Source organism: Carassius gibelio, chromosome B16 (genome assembly GCF_023724105.1).
Source record: "Carassius gibelio isolate Cgi1373 ecotype wild population from Czech Republic chromosome B16, carGib1.2-hapl.c, whole genome shotgun sequence".
NCBI classification, from domain to species: domain Eukaryota; kingdom Metazoa; phylum Chordata; class Actinopteri; order Cypriniformes; family Cyprinidae; genus Carassius; species Carassius gibelio.
The window spans coordinates 27,554,598-27,567,935 of NC_068411.1; the positions used below are offsets into that span (position 1 = coordinate 27,554,598).

The 13,338-nt window shown below is 36.8% G+C and overlaps 1 protein-coding gene across 10 annotated transcripts in view; it reads left to right on the plus strand.

Annotated features, from left to right (window-relative positions):
• The window catches only part of syngap1b (synaptic Ras GTPase activating protein 1b), a 108,790-nt gene that overhangs the window by 46,847 nt on the left and 48,605 nt on the right, over positions 1-13,338 (plus strand). Inside the window, exon 1 of one of the 10 annotated variants that reach the window (XM_052579093.1) lies at positions 3,463-4,784. The exons of 8 other annotated variants lie outside the window; for them this stretch is intronic. The gene's annotated coding sequence lies outside the window, so the exon portion shown is untranslated. Of the gene's footprint in view, positions 1-3,462; positions 4,785-13,338 lie in introns of those variants that run through there. One more of the 10 variants, XM_052579095.1, reaches the window with a different exon arrangement.

A 13,338-nucleotide genomic window follows, 5' to 3' on the forward strand; every position in this document is an offset into this window, starting at 1 on the left:
AATTTCATGTTTGTTTGTTTCTTTCTTTCTTCTAATTGAAGTTAATGAGCTCCAGTGTTTTTTGGGTGCATTCTGCAGAAAGAAGACAGATGACAGAATGATGCAAACAACAGAATCTCTTTCTTTTTTAGGTGGACTATCAGTTTAATGAGAAACATCTGAGGCAAAGCAGGTACTTAATATAGCTGAGAACTCCATTAAGTCTCCTGAGATGTATAAGCGCAGTCTCAGAGCAATAAAATGTGAAGCTCTGTGTATAATTGTTCATTTCTCAGCGAGTGAGACACACACAGTGCTGTAAGTGTTTGTGTGGTGTGTGTCGGTGTTTGTTGGTCTTGCCCGGCTGCTGTTTGGTGTTGATCCCAGTAGGTGGTAAACTGGGGGAGGTGGGTGGAACCGTTATTCATGAACTCTAGTGATGTAGAGTTCTCTCTTACACTCGCTTCACTGCTGGTTACCAGGATTCCACCAACACAAGAAATCATCTCACATCAAACCTGGAAAAACACTGCCATTTATTCACATCACCTGGCAAATTATATACTGCATATTTCTCAGAGGTTGCTCTTCCAAAGCAGGAGACTAAATTGAGTCCTCAGTTATGAATTTGCTTTGTCTCAGCTATTTATTTTATTTATTATAAATATGTAAGAAATAAAAATAGGGTAACACTTTACAATAAGGCTTCGTTAGTGGTCACACGTTTGTTTGAGGACAAATTCTAGCTATTAACTAAGACATGTGCCTCAATAAACTCCTAATTGGCTGCTTATTAATAGTAAGGTAGGGGTTAAGTTTAGGTTTGGATTAGGATTAAGGTATCTAGAATATGATCATGCAGAATAATATGATCATGCAGAATGAGGCATTAATATGCTTTATAATAAACAGCCAGTATGCTAGTAATGCATGCTAATAAGCAACTAGTTAATACTGAGATTTACTAACATTATTTAGTTTAACCATTAGAAATATTAACTAGTAATATATAACAATAAAATACTTTTATTTAAATGTATTATTTATTAACTTTTATAGTATTAAATGTATTTTATATGTATTATTACATTTAGTATTTATTTTAAACAGTTGTAATAAAATAAAATAAAATGTTTATTTAAAAATATATTTTTTAATCAGATATAAGAATAATAATTATTGTTATGATTATTATGATTCATCTCTTTTACAAGTATATTGGACCCACTTTATATTAAGTGGCCTTAACTACTATGTACTTACATTTTAATTAATAATTTAGTACAATGTACTTATTGTGTACATACATGTTTTTACATTGTACTTATATTTAAAAAAAAAACTACATGTAATTACATCTGTATTTAATTTCTGTAATTACATTTATAATTACACTGTTGACCCATACTTTACACCTTAACCCACCCTTAAACTTACCCATACGTCCAACCCTCTTCCTAACCTTACCCCTATCCCACCTCAATAGCAGAAAAAGTGTTTTACAATACAATATGAACACAATAAGTACATTGTACTTATTTTTTTATGGAAGTACATAGTAGTTAAGGCCACATAATATAAAGTGGGACCAGTATATTTCACAATATGACAGTAGTTCAGATAATCTATAGGGGAATCTACTAAGAAATATATTTTATTTTATATGTATACTTGACAAGAATTTGTTCTCTCTTTAATGTCATTTCTGTCTCTAGATGTGTTTTCTATACTATCTTTTTTGTCCCTGGCTTCTTACATTTGTGTCCTGAGACACAAATAAAATGAAATGAAAAAGACCCCAGTAATCAACATCTCAAACTCTCTCCGTTTAACATCATTGCTGTCTCTGAGAAACAACCGAGCGACTGAAGAGATCTCCTCTCTCATCTTTCTTCACCACAGGCTGTTTCTTCAAAAGAGGAAACATCTCAGAAGGGAGTAATTGTATGCTAACGAACACATTCAGGCAAACTGAGGAGCTGAGAGAAAATGTGAAAGAGAAAAGAGACATTTGTACATTGAGCTTAGCCTAAGATCGCTGATGGTAACCATGGAAATAATTATAGAGCAGACAGACTGCTGGAGAGAAAGGAAAAATGAAAGAGAGAGGGGAGGAATTGATAAATAGAAATAAGAGTGCATCTTTGGATCTTAAATTTTGCTGTAAGTTTTAATAAAACTCGGCACTATAGGCAGGCAGCTTTTAAACTGGCTTTGATCACTTATAGTGTTCTTTTAATTAAAAGCACATGCACTCATTAGCCACGTCCATTCTGGATCAATCGTGGCGTCCTTGAGGTGGATATCCAATCATCTGGGAGTATCAGGTGTGCACCAGCTGTCTTAAGACACCTCTCCACCGGAGATGTGTCCGGCTCGGCCTCGTCTCCATGCTTCAACTTTAGTCGTCATGGAAACACATGCCTTTATAACACGCTGATCATTTACATACAGCACTTTGTTTGAAAATGACCATTCTTGATTAAATCCATCAAGAAGCCTCTTTCATGCAGTGTGGGTGTAATGTGTTGCAGACCCTGACAGCAATACCGTTTTATAGGTTTTAGTGCTGCTTCTAAAAGTTGATTAAATACAGTGTAAGTAGAAACACGTTTAAAATATAGAAATATATATTTAGAAACTTAAATCTATACATTTGTATGTATTTACACCTCTGTTCAAAGGCTTGAGGTCAGTGAGTTTTATATACTGTATGTGATAGTGATTTATATATATATATATATAGTATACTGTATATATATTAAGTATAGTCCACCCAAAAAAATTTATTTTTATCTCAAAATCTATATTTCTGTCATACAGATCATACAAGTTTAAAACAACATGAGGTTCCATGATGACAAGAATTTTCATTTTTGGGTAATCTTTCCCTTTTAGGAGCGCTGTACCTTCACTGTGGTAAGCGATCAGACTATCAGCCTGCCAGAATATCACAGAAACTCAGAAACTTGAGGGTGGGCTCTTTTAACACCCTGGCAACCGCATAGCAACACATAAAAACCACTCAGAGCACCTTGGCAACCGCGTAATGCTCCGGCAGCCACCCACAACACCCTTGTGGTCCAAATCGAATGTAAAAATCTTTGCTACTATAGTTATAACTAGAACAGAATTAAAAGCAATGATAGCAGTGAACGCTAACATGAAGTACGCGCACTCCCAGAGTTTAATTTACATTGTCATTTGTCTTCAGTTCGTGTAGTTGTGTAATTACACACATTCCTCCCACATAACCTGCCTCTACAGAACCCTCTACACTCACCGGCTGCCTGCGAGCATCACACACACACACCAGAGCTGTGTGTGTGTGTCTGTGTGCGAGAGAGAGTGAAAGAAACAGAGAAAGAGAGAGAGAGAGAGAGTTTGCCCCAGGCTTTTACATGAAGTTCTCTCCATCAAATCAAATCCCCCACCCCCCTGTCCAGCTCAGCCCCTCTTCTCCTCTCCTCGAGTGAGAGAGAGAGCGCAGTAAAGAAAAGGACAGTTGCAGAAAAGGATGCATCGCCTTGCTGCTGGTATTCCTGAGTGCATGCCTGGAAACGAGCAAACCGGAATACAGCAAGACAGACTTCCAGCTTTTCCTCAAGCGAAGGATTTCCATTTTGGAATTGCTATCGGAAGTCCTCATGCAAATCACCCATCGTTTGAATCGGAGCTTTGATGCGTGGCAGTTTTGTGCAATAATGAACGTTTGAACTGTGCGTTCGGAGGATTTGCGTGTCAGTGTGAGCTGAGGAGAAGTCTGGCTCCGTCACACACGCAAGCTCGCATCAAATGCCAGCGCTTTACTGTCTATGGAAGCGTGAGCTTAGAATAAATGCCTTAGTCATGTGCGCGCATGCTCCGAAAAGTTCTCCCATAGAACGTTTTAAATGTTGACAGCTCGATTGGAACGGTAAACGACACCCTAAAATAGCTGAAGTAAAACATGAGAGAGATTCACCGCAGATCTGGTGTTGGTAACCGCAGTAAAGGCAGAAGGGAAGCGGCTCGTCGGTTCAGGGTCGTGCGTAAAGACGCCGGCGAGCATCGCCGGGACCCGGTGCTCTCCATCTGGCGCTCTGCTGAGGAACAGCCGCTGTCAGGGCTGGAGAGAGTGACCGAGAACAAGTGGAGAAATGAGACTCAACAGTTTGCACTCTATAACTGTTCGAATTATTGTTTGTAAATATTAATTTTTTATCAATTATTACTATTCCTGTAGGTAAATACTACATTTAGACGTCCAAGTATAGTATTAGTAAAATATATTTATTCAACTAAGCAAACTACTATTATATTTATCCTACATTTTTGATTGCAATAACCAGAGTTAATACATAAATGCCTTTTTTTCTAGCTAGATTTACGTTTAAAGATTAGAATTGCGGCATATTAGCTCAAAATGTTGCAGAGTTGTACATCGATGCATATGAGATTACTTAAAGAAGGCAAGAATAAAAGTTTTTCTGGATTTGTGTAGTGGTCACCAAAGCCAGATTTGAGAGCAGAGTGCATATAGACACATGATTACAACCAAACATGGTGTGGGCATTCATCGTTCTGTTGACCTTTAAAGGAACTCTTGACCTTCCAAGGGAAAAGAACCATTCACAAGTTAAACAGAAGCAAGTGACTTAAAACAAAAAAAAAACAAAAAGACTGGATTATGAGCGGAGATGGACAGTTTGGACAATTTGTCTTTCTTGGTGGCTTGAGATTACTCTTCTGGATCCTGGACGGGAATAATTAAGGAGGATTAAGGGATTGTTTATTCCGCACCTTACAGTTGCATTCTGCTATAGGTAGGAATGACCTGCACATTACTGTTGGTTATTTGATTTTGTAACTCGGAAAACACAGGGTCATATCATTTATTTGGTAGTTTAAACATTGACAAGTACTTTTAAAAGATGACTTTATTTAAGATTAAATTGGGGGAAAAGGCATTCAAATTATTAGTAATATCAAATGATTGACCTCATGGGCTTTTTGTGCTCCTGAAAAAAAGTCTTTTTACGATACTACATTTTGACTATGTAATACTGCATAGATCTTAAGTAATTTGATTCATTCATATCTGTGGTTTAGTCTGTAGAAATGTTTGGAAGGTTGTTTCGTGACACTTCTCTGAAAAGAGTGTCAGGTAGCTATAAAAACACCCACTGCTGCTGGAGAAAAATCCTTGAAAATGACAATAGAAGGAAGAAATGTACTGAAGTCCTTTGGCAATTTGTCTCTAGGTATTACAAGCACCACTTTTTTCTTTGGCTGTTTCAAAAGATATAAAATCACTTAAAGATCTTTTTAGAAATCTTCTTTATTGAACATGAAGTGTGTATTTTTTGTGCCATTAGAGGCACTGTAACAATTAAAACCTTCGTAATCATCGGGAAGAAGGGGGCGGGAACCGGCGGACAATCAACTGAAACTTAAATCAAAATAAATACAAGACAGCCCAGCAGCCCCTCACGGCCGACGTCTGTGCACAAATAAAATCAAACACAACTAAAACCCAGGCCTGGTCCTGTCTCGTCCATCACTGTCGTCGCTCCGGTTTTATATCCCTCCATCTCCTCCGTGGGACTCGAGACCGGTGGGTCGAGCAGGTGTCGCCCATTTCCCAATCACTCCACCGGCCTCGCTCCTCGTTCCCACGTCTCTCGGCCCCGCCCCACTCGTCACATACCCCCATCGCCCCTCGCAGACCGGAGGGACTCCCGAGACTGCATTCTACTCTAAACCCCCGTGACTCTCACGGGGACCTGCGGGAACCTGGGGGTAGGACAGACGAGGTGAAAGAAAAGGAGAGGGAAGGATGAGGAGCAACAGAGACGAGAGAGGAGAAAAAAAATCTGGTTCCCGGACGCACTGCCACTTGGCCCTCCACCAGCTGGGTGATCTCCTCCTTGGTGCCTGGCGGTGGCACTGGATGACGACACTCCTCCGCCGCCCGGTGGACGGCGACGGCTCCTCCAGTTTTAGGCAGCCGGCAGGAGTCCCCCGTTCTCTGCTCCTCCCCATTGCGGTGGATAGCAGCAGGCTCCGGCCCCCTGGCGAACGGCGCCGACTCCTCTGCTCCCTCACGGACGGCACAGGCACCAAATAAACTGGACAGATATTGACTGTCAGACAGGTTTTCCAAACACTCCCATTTGCCAAACAATCTGATAGCCCCGCCTCCAAAGTCACACCATTGGTCGTGCCAGGGTTACTGTATCAGATTGGCTCTTTTAGACCCCTGCTGGTAGATATCTCTATCACAGGCTTTCTAAAGTAGCCACCAAGATTATTATTTGTTACAAAAAAATATATATATTTCTTGTTTTCATTTAGTTTAACTTGAAGTACTAAAAATACTGAACTTTATATGGTTGATAAATATATAAAATATCATTTTTTATTTATATTAATATTAGTAATGTAAGTTTTCAGTAAAATATTATTTTACTAAGCTAAATTATTAAAAAGGCAATCCATACGGTAGAAGATATTATAAACTAAGGCTACCATATTTTGTATTTTAGCATTACACAAAATGTTTTGTTGACCAGTCAGTATCCAGAACTGGTATTGTTTGTTAAATGAATTTAAATAAAATAAATTAAAGATACAAAAACTTATTTTATGTCAGACAGTTGCAAAGAAAATATTTATTTCATTTCATTTTAATTTAGTTTAACTCAATGTATGAAAATAACTACAGCTTAAACTGAAAAAAAAAAAGATATATATATATATATATATATATTTACAGGTGGTTCCATTACTTACAGCTGTCTGTGCATATTGAGCTGAGATGAAAGAAAAGTACATTAACATCAGAAAAATTAAAACTTTAAAAGAATAATACTCAATAAGGCTTTGTTTCAAATAAAATTTCCATTTCTTTGTTTAGTTTGAGCCCCGTGCAGCAGTACAAATCCGATTTAGACGTAAAAATTGATCCGCCACCAACCCCACGCATATCAATCAGAAGCTGAGCAGTTATTATAATTTTTTTCATTAGTTTCACTTTTTGTCATGTTTGCTCCCCCTCCTCTCGCTGTCTCTCTCTCTTCCGTTCTGTCTCTCTCAAAGGGACTGAAGCTTGAAGCTGTTTCCACCCACACACTTCAGCTCTGGCTTTCAGCTTGACATCAGATTTACATTGAGAATAAAAAGTGCACACACACGCACACACACATATGCTCTCACCCACACATGCACGTACTTCTACACACCTATGTTGGGAGGAATATTAAAGTGCATTATTGTGTGATAGAAAATATGTCCTCTTATGCTGGAGATGCTTGTTTTAGCAATAATTGTGTTTGATAACAGACCGTGCCTGTTTGAACTCTATTGAAATGCAACTTGCCATATCTCGTCCATCCGACCATCTTGTGACATACGTGTTCACATGTGTGTGAGTCTATGCTCCATCACTTCAGTGTTTCATCATGTAAGTCAAATGTAAGGTACTAGAAAATGTTGCCATGGCAACCAAATAAAGAGCCTGGATTTGGATCAAAAAGGACAGAGGGAGAAATTGAAATAAATGGACGTATCGAGCCCGCTTTACTTTGACTTTCAGTTTGGCGTAATTAAAAGGAATAGTGACCTCTGGCCTACGATCAGGTACAGTCCATTAAGTCCTGTGGTTCTTAAAGGGCGTGAACATTAATTTGTGTTTTAAATGCTCTCTCTGTCCCAGACACATTAAAGTGAGTTATAGTTTATTTCCGCACCATGTGAAAATTCATAACGGAAACTAGAAATTGATTTGCAATTAAATAAATGTATTTGCTGAATCATTTGTTAAAACTGTCTTGCTCTGACATATTGCAAGCAAAGTACTGCATTCTTATATTTACTTATATTATAATTAATTATGTGTGTGTGTGTGAAATATATATACTTTTTTATTTTATGGGCTGTTTTTAATCTATAATCGCTATTATTTATTAAGATTAGTAATGTAAGTTTTCAATAAAACATTATTTACTAATGGATAGTTTGCCCAAAAATGAAACTTTTGTCATCATTTACTTGTTCCAAACTTGTATGAGCTGTTTTCTTCTGTTCAACACAAAACAAGATATTTTGAATACCATTGACTTACAGTACATAGTATGGGAAAAATACTATGGGAACTACTATGGAAGTCATTGGCTACTGTCAACTGTTTTGGCCGAAGAAAGAAGCTCATACAAATGTTGTATTGACCAATCAGCATCCAGTTCAGGTATAAGTTATGTAACTGGCAATACATCGCTGTTCAGGAGAACTGTTGGAAAAATAGGCTTAGCGATTCTGTTTCACATTCTCATGGCACTAAACAGTTTTTTGGTTTCATATTATTGTAGTAATTCTGAGAAAGAAATAATGGACAGTGTTTGAAAAAAATATATTGCATTAATTCTGAATTCAACAGTGCAATCATAACAAATCAGAACAAAGTTATACAGTTCTTCAAAGTGTTGCAGTAGTCATAGAAAAGCATCTTTATAACATGCTGATCATAAGGCCTCTTTCATACAATGTGGATGTGATTTGTTAAATACTCCATTAATAATGTCCGTATGTGGGATTTAGTGCTAGTATAATTCTGAAAGTTGATTAAGGATGTGTTTTTGAAAATAAATATATTTTTTTATTTAGTAACAACACAGTAAATTGATCAAAGTCAGAGTAAAGACTTTTATAATGTTCAAAAACATTTCTATTTCAAATAAATGTTGTCTTTTTGAACTTTCTATTCATTAAAACTTTAAAAAGTAGCATATTTTCCTCAAAAATATTTGATAGTACAACTGTTTTCAACACTGATAAATAATAAGAGATACTTATTTCCTTTTTTTTTTTAATTGTATACATTTTTTTCTGATTTGTTATTACTGTTTTGTTGGATTCAGAAAGTGTCCTTATATTTAATGTATAAATGTTGTAACTTTGTTAAGTCTCAAACCCAAGAAAGAATATAGTCTATGCTGTGACTGTAAAGTGGAATACGTGATATAAAATTATGTTTTAATTGAACAGGAAGTAATTACTCACATTTGAAAGCTGATACTTGCTGATTGTCATGGCAACGACTCTGATGCTTGTTGCATATTTTTATGGTGTTCGGTCCCCACTGGCACACACACACACACACACACACACACACAAACCTGTTAGTGGAAATTATTTGCTTAGAGTATAAAAGAACCAGTTTAAGATTGTAGTCAAGAGACAGAATGATAAAGAACAGTGGCCTCAGATGAATCAGTATGTAAAATATGTTTGACTATAACTGATGTATTACATAATAAGAACTGTAAAATCAGCTCAGTCGAGGCTGTGCATCAGGAGAGAGAACATCAGATCAGGAGGAGAGATTTTGAGATATCGGGTCTGATGTGTAAGATCAGGAAGAGATGGAAGAATGTGATGAGATTGAAAGTGCAGAGAATGGCCTGGGAATGAATGTGAGAGGTGAGGAGAAGGAAAATGCTCGGATAAAAAAAGAGCGAGACAGAGAGATGGATAAATACACTGTTTGATTTATGTAAAAGAGTTGCGTGGGTGCAAGGCGAGAGAACCGTATGACTGTGTCAGTGTGTGTGTGTGTGTGTGTGAGCTTCAGAGATTGAGAGAGAGAGACAGATTGCATTGGCTGGAGAGACGGTGGGTATTTACACTCAGATTTATGGGAGGGTTATCACAGCAGCAAGCAGGAGAGACGGATGGCTTGATGGTGGAGGACTGCTTCTTTCAGTCTGTTCTACGTTCATTAAACCGTCCATTCATTTGTTTCTGTTGGTCTTATTTTAATGACTTAACGTTCCTGAGCAATAGTCGTGTCTACAGCTCTGCCAGTGACTGCACTTCTGTATCTGGTACTCTCTCAAGGACGCCAGTCAATAAGCACTTTGTTTGCAAGTGCCTGTCTCATGTGCCTGCAGTTAGGCTGTTTTATTTCTTATTGTTTTGCCATTTTCCTTACTGCTTGTATAATTTTCATGGCTGAAAATACATTTTTGTCACGTCTGCCAAAAGAGCAGTTTAATTGTGAACATTTACTGACTATAAATATTGCTTACTGGCCATGAATCTGTATTTTACATATTTTGTATTCGTTTATGAATAATATATATATATATATATATATATATATATATATATATATATATATATATATATATATATATATATATACACACACTCTCACCGGCCACTTTATTAGGTACACCTGTTCAGTTGCTTGGTAACACAAACTGCTAATCAGCCAATCACATGGCAGCAACTCCGTGCATTTAAGCATCTAGATGTGGTGAAGACTACTTACTGAAGTTCAAACCGAGCATCAGAATGGGGAAGAAAGGGGATTTAAGTGACTTTGAATGTGGAATGGTTGTTGGTGCCAGACGGGCTGGTCTGAGTATTTCAAAAACTGCTGATCTACTGGGATTTTCACGCACAACCATCTCTAGGGTTTACAGAGAATGGTCCGAAAAAGAGAAAATATCCAGTGGGCGGCAGTTGTGTGGACGAAAATGCCTTGTTAAAATCAGAGGTCAGATGAGAATGGGCAGACTGGTTAGAGATGATTGAAAGGCAACAGTAACTCAAATAACCACTCATTACAACCAAGGTATGCAGAATACCATCTCTGAATGAACAACACGTTGAACCCTGAAGCAGATGGACTACAGAAGTAGAAGACCACATCGGGTGACACTTCTGTTACCTAAGAACAGGAAACAGAGGCTACAATTCACACAGGCTCACTAAAATTGTACAATAGAAGAAGGAAAAACGTTGTCTGGTCTGATGAGGCTCGATTACTGCTGCGACATTCAGTGACATGAAAGTGAAGTGACGTGAAGTGATGACCCATACTTGGAATTAGTGCTCTGCATTTATCCCATCCAAATTGCACACACACCCGGAGCAGGGGACAGCCATTTATTTGCTGCAGCGCCCAGGGAGCAGTTGGGGGTTCGGTGCCTTGCTTAAAGGCACATCAGTCGGGGTATTGAAGGCGGGAGAGAGCACTGTACACTCCCCTCACCTACAATCCCTGCCAATACCAAGACTCAAACCTGCAAACTTTGGTTAATGAGTCCAACTTTCTAACCATTAGGCTACAACCTTCCCCAGATGGAATGGGTCAGAATTCAGTTTCAGATGGTAGGGTCAGAATTTGGTGTAAAGAACATGAAAGCATGGATCCGTCCTGCCTTGCCTCAACGGTTCAGGCTGGTGGTGGTCTAATGGTTCAATCATCTCAGACTGGCCTCCACAGTCACCAGATCTCAGTCCAATAGAGCAGCTTTGGGATGTGGTGGAACAGGAGATTCACATCATGGATATGCAGCCGACTAATCAGCATCAGCTGCGTGATGCTATCATGTCAATATGGACCAAAATCTCTGAGGAATATTTCCAACACCTTGTTGAAATTATGCCATGAAGAATTAAGGCAGTTCTGAAGGCAAAAGGGGGTCCAACCCATGTTCATATCATTTAAACGTTTGATTTTTTAGTTTTTTTATTAATACTTTTATTCAGCGGGACATATTCAAGTGAAAGTAAAGATATTTATAATGTTAAAAATGGTTTCTACAGTATATAAAGATATCTAGATTTCAACAAACTTGAATTGATTAGGAATAGTAAAAAAAAAAAAAAAAAAGGCCATACACAATATGTAGGACAATAGGTTCATTGCATAATTTATTAATTATTTTTGAATTGAACGATTTATGTTTATAGTTGCTGACATTTCTTTGCTTAATTTGCCATTTAAGATGGACTGATGCTTTTTGAAATGCATTATGGGAATGCCTTCACCACAATAGCCAAAAGAAAGTATCTTACCTTTTGGAACAGCTTTTGCATTGGGAAAGCTGCCTACATTGGCAGTCCACTTGGTTTTTGGGACAGAGCCATAGTGTCACTCGCAGCATCATATACGAGATGAGCCAGACTTAATCTCTTCCTGAAATGCAACCTGGCACAAAAACACACATAGATTTTTTTGCTCATATTGTTATTTTGGTGGCTTAATGCAACAAACATATGACAAAATTGTATCTTTTCATGATAGATTTTCCACTAAAAAGTTGTTCAGATATCAGATATTGATTACATCAGTGAATGTCAGTCCGTCATTCCTAATGTGTGATTTAAGATTTATTGGGTTACAAAATGGCTTGTAACTGGCAAATAACTCAAACAACTTTTACTCAAATTTTTCAGTTTTGCTGTGAATCAATTTTGCTGTGATACTGTATGAACTATGAAGCCATTTACAGGTTTATTTAATACCCATGATTTATGTAATCCACATCTGAAAGTATAAAGCAAATACTGCTTGGATAATCATGCTAACATGATGGCCATTATTATGTAGACTAAAATAACTTCATGTCATGTGAACAAACTTTTTTGAATATGTTTGTCAAAAAGATCTTTTTCTTTTAGAAATTAAAAGTGGGGGGAAAAATGCTAATTCATTGAATTCAATTTTTTTTCAAATTTTACTGTTGGGGATTTATTCCTTTAATAAGCTCACAATTATATTTATTATTATTATTATTATTATTATTATTTATGTGTTCGTTATTTTTATTATTTATTATTTATATGCTATTAAAGTTTATTACTTCTATTTTGAATAAGCTTGTATTTTTTAATATTTTCATTTTAATTTTAGTTTAAGTTTTAGTCATTTTGTTTTGTGCTCTTCTGGTTTTTAATATTTTTTTAATATTTCTTTTTGCCTTTAATTTATTTAAATTTTAGTTTCAGTAATTTTTGTACTTTCAATAACTTTTTTTAACTTTAGTTATTTCAGTTTGTTGCTAAAAATTCATTTTTTAAGGTAAATTTAAGGTAAAATTATTTTTGTCAAATTTTATTTTATTTTATAAAAAAAAAATCAGTTAACAAAAACTATTTTAATAGTTTTAACTATAAACTATATGAAACTATGGGCCATTTACTAACAGCTTGCCCCATGCAAACCATCTTTTGGCGTTAAAATAGTACTGTCAGGATTTTCTAAAGACGTGCAGTGAAGAATTAGTGCTGAAAACGCGTGGAAAGTTATTTTTGCGCCTGACCTTATTGAATATGCATTTGTAGGAGTTTCCCTTTCAGAGGTAAAATTTATGGGACGAGTGCATTTAAATGAATAATGCAAGACTATTTACTAATGTTTGCACTCTTTGTTATTTGCGCCATTATATGATGCCCAAAAAAGCATATCTCAAACTTTTTTGTGCTTGAAATGGCTGAATTTATTGTTACTAGAAGGTGGCAGTGCAGAGAACAGAGAACGTGTCATAGAAAGGAAAGGATTGTTTTCCACACGTATTCATTTATTTG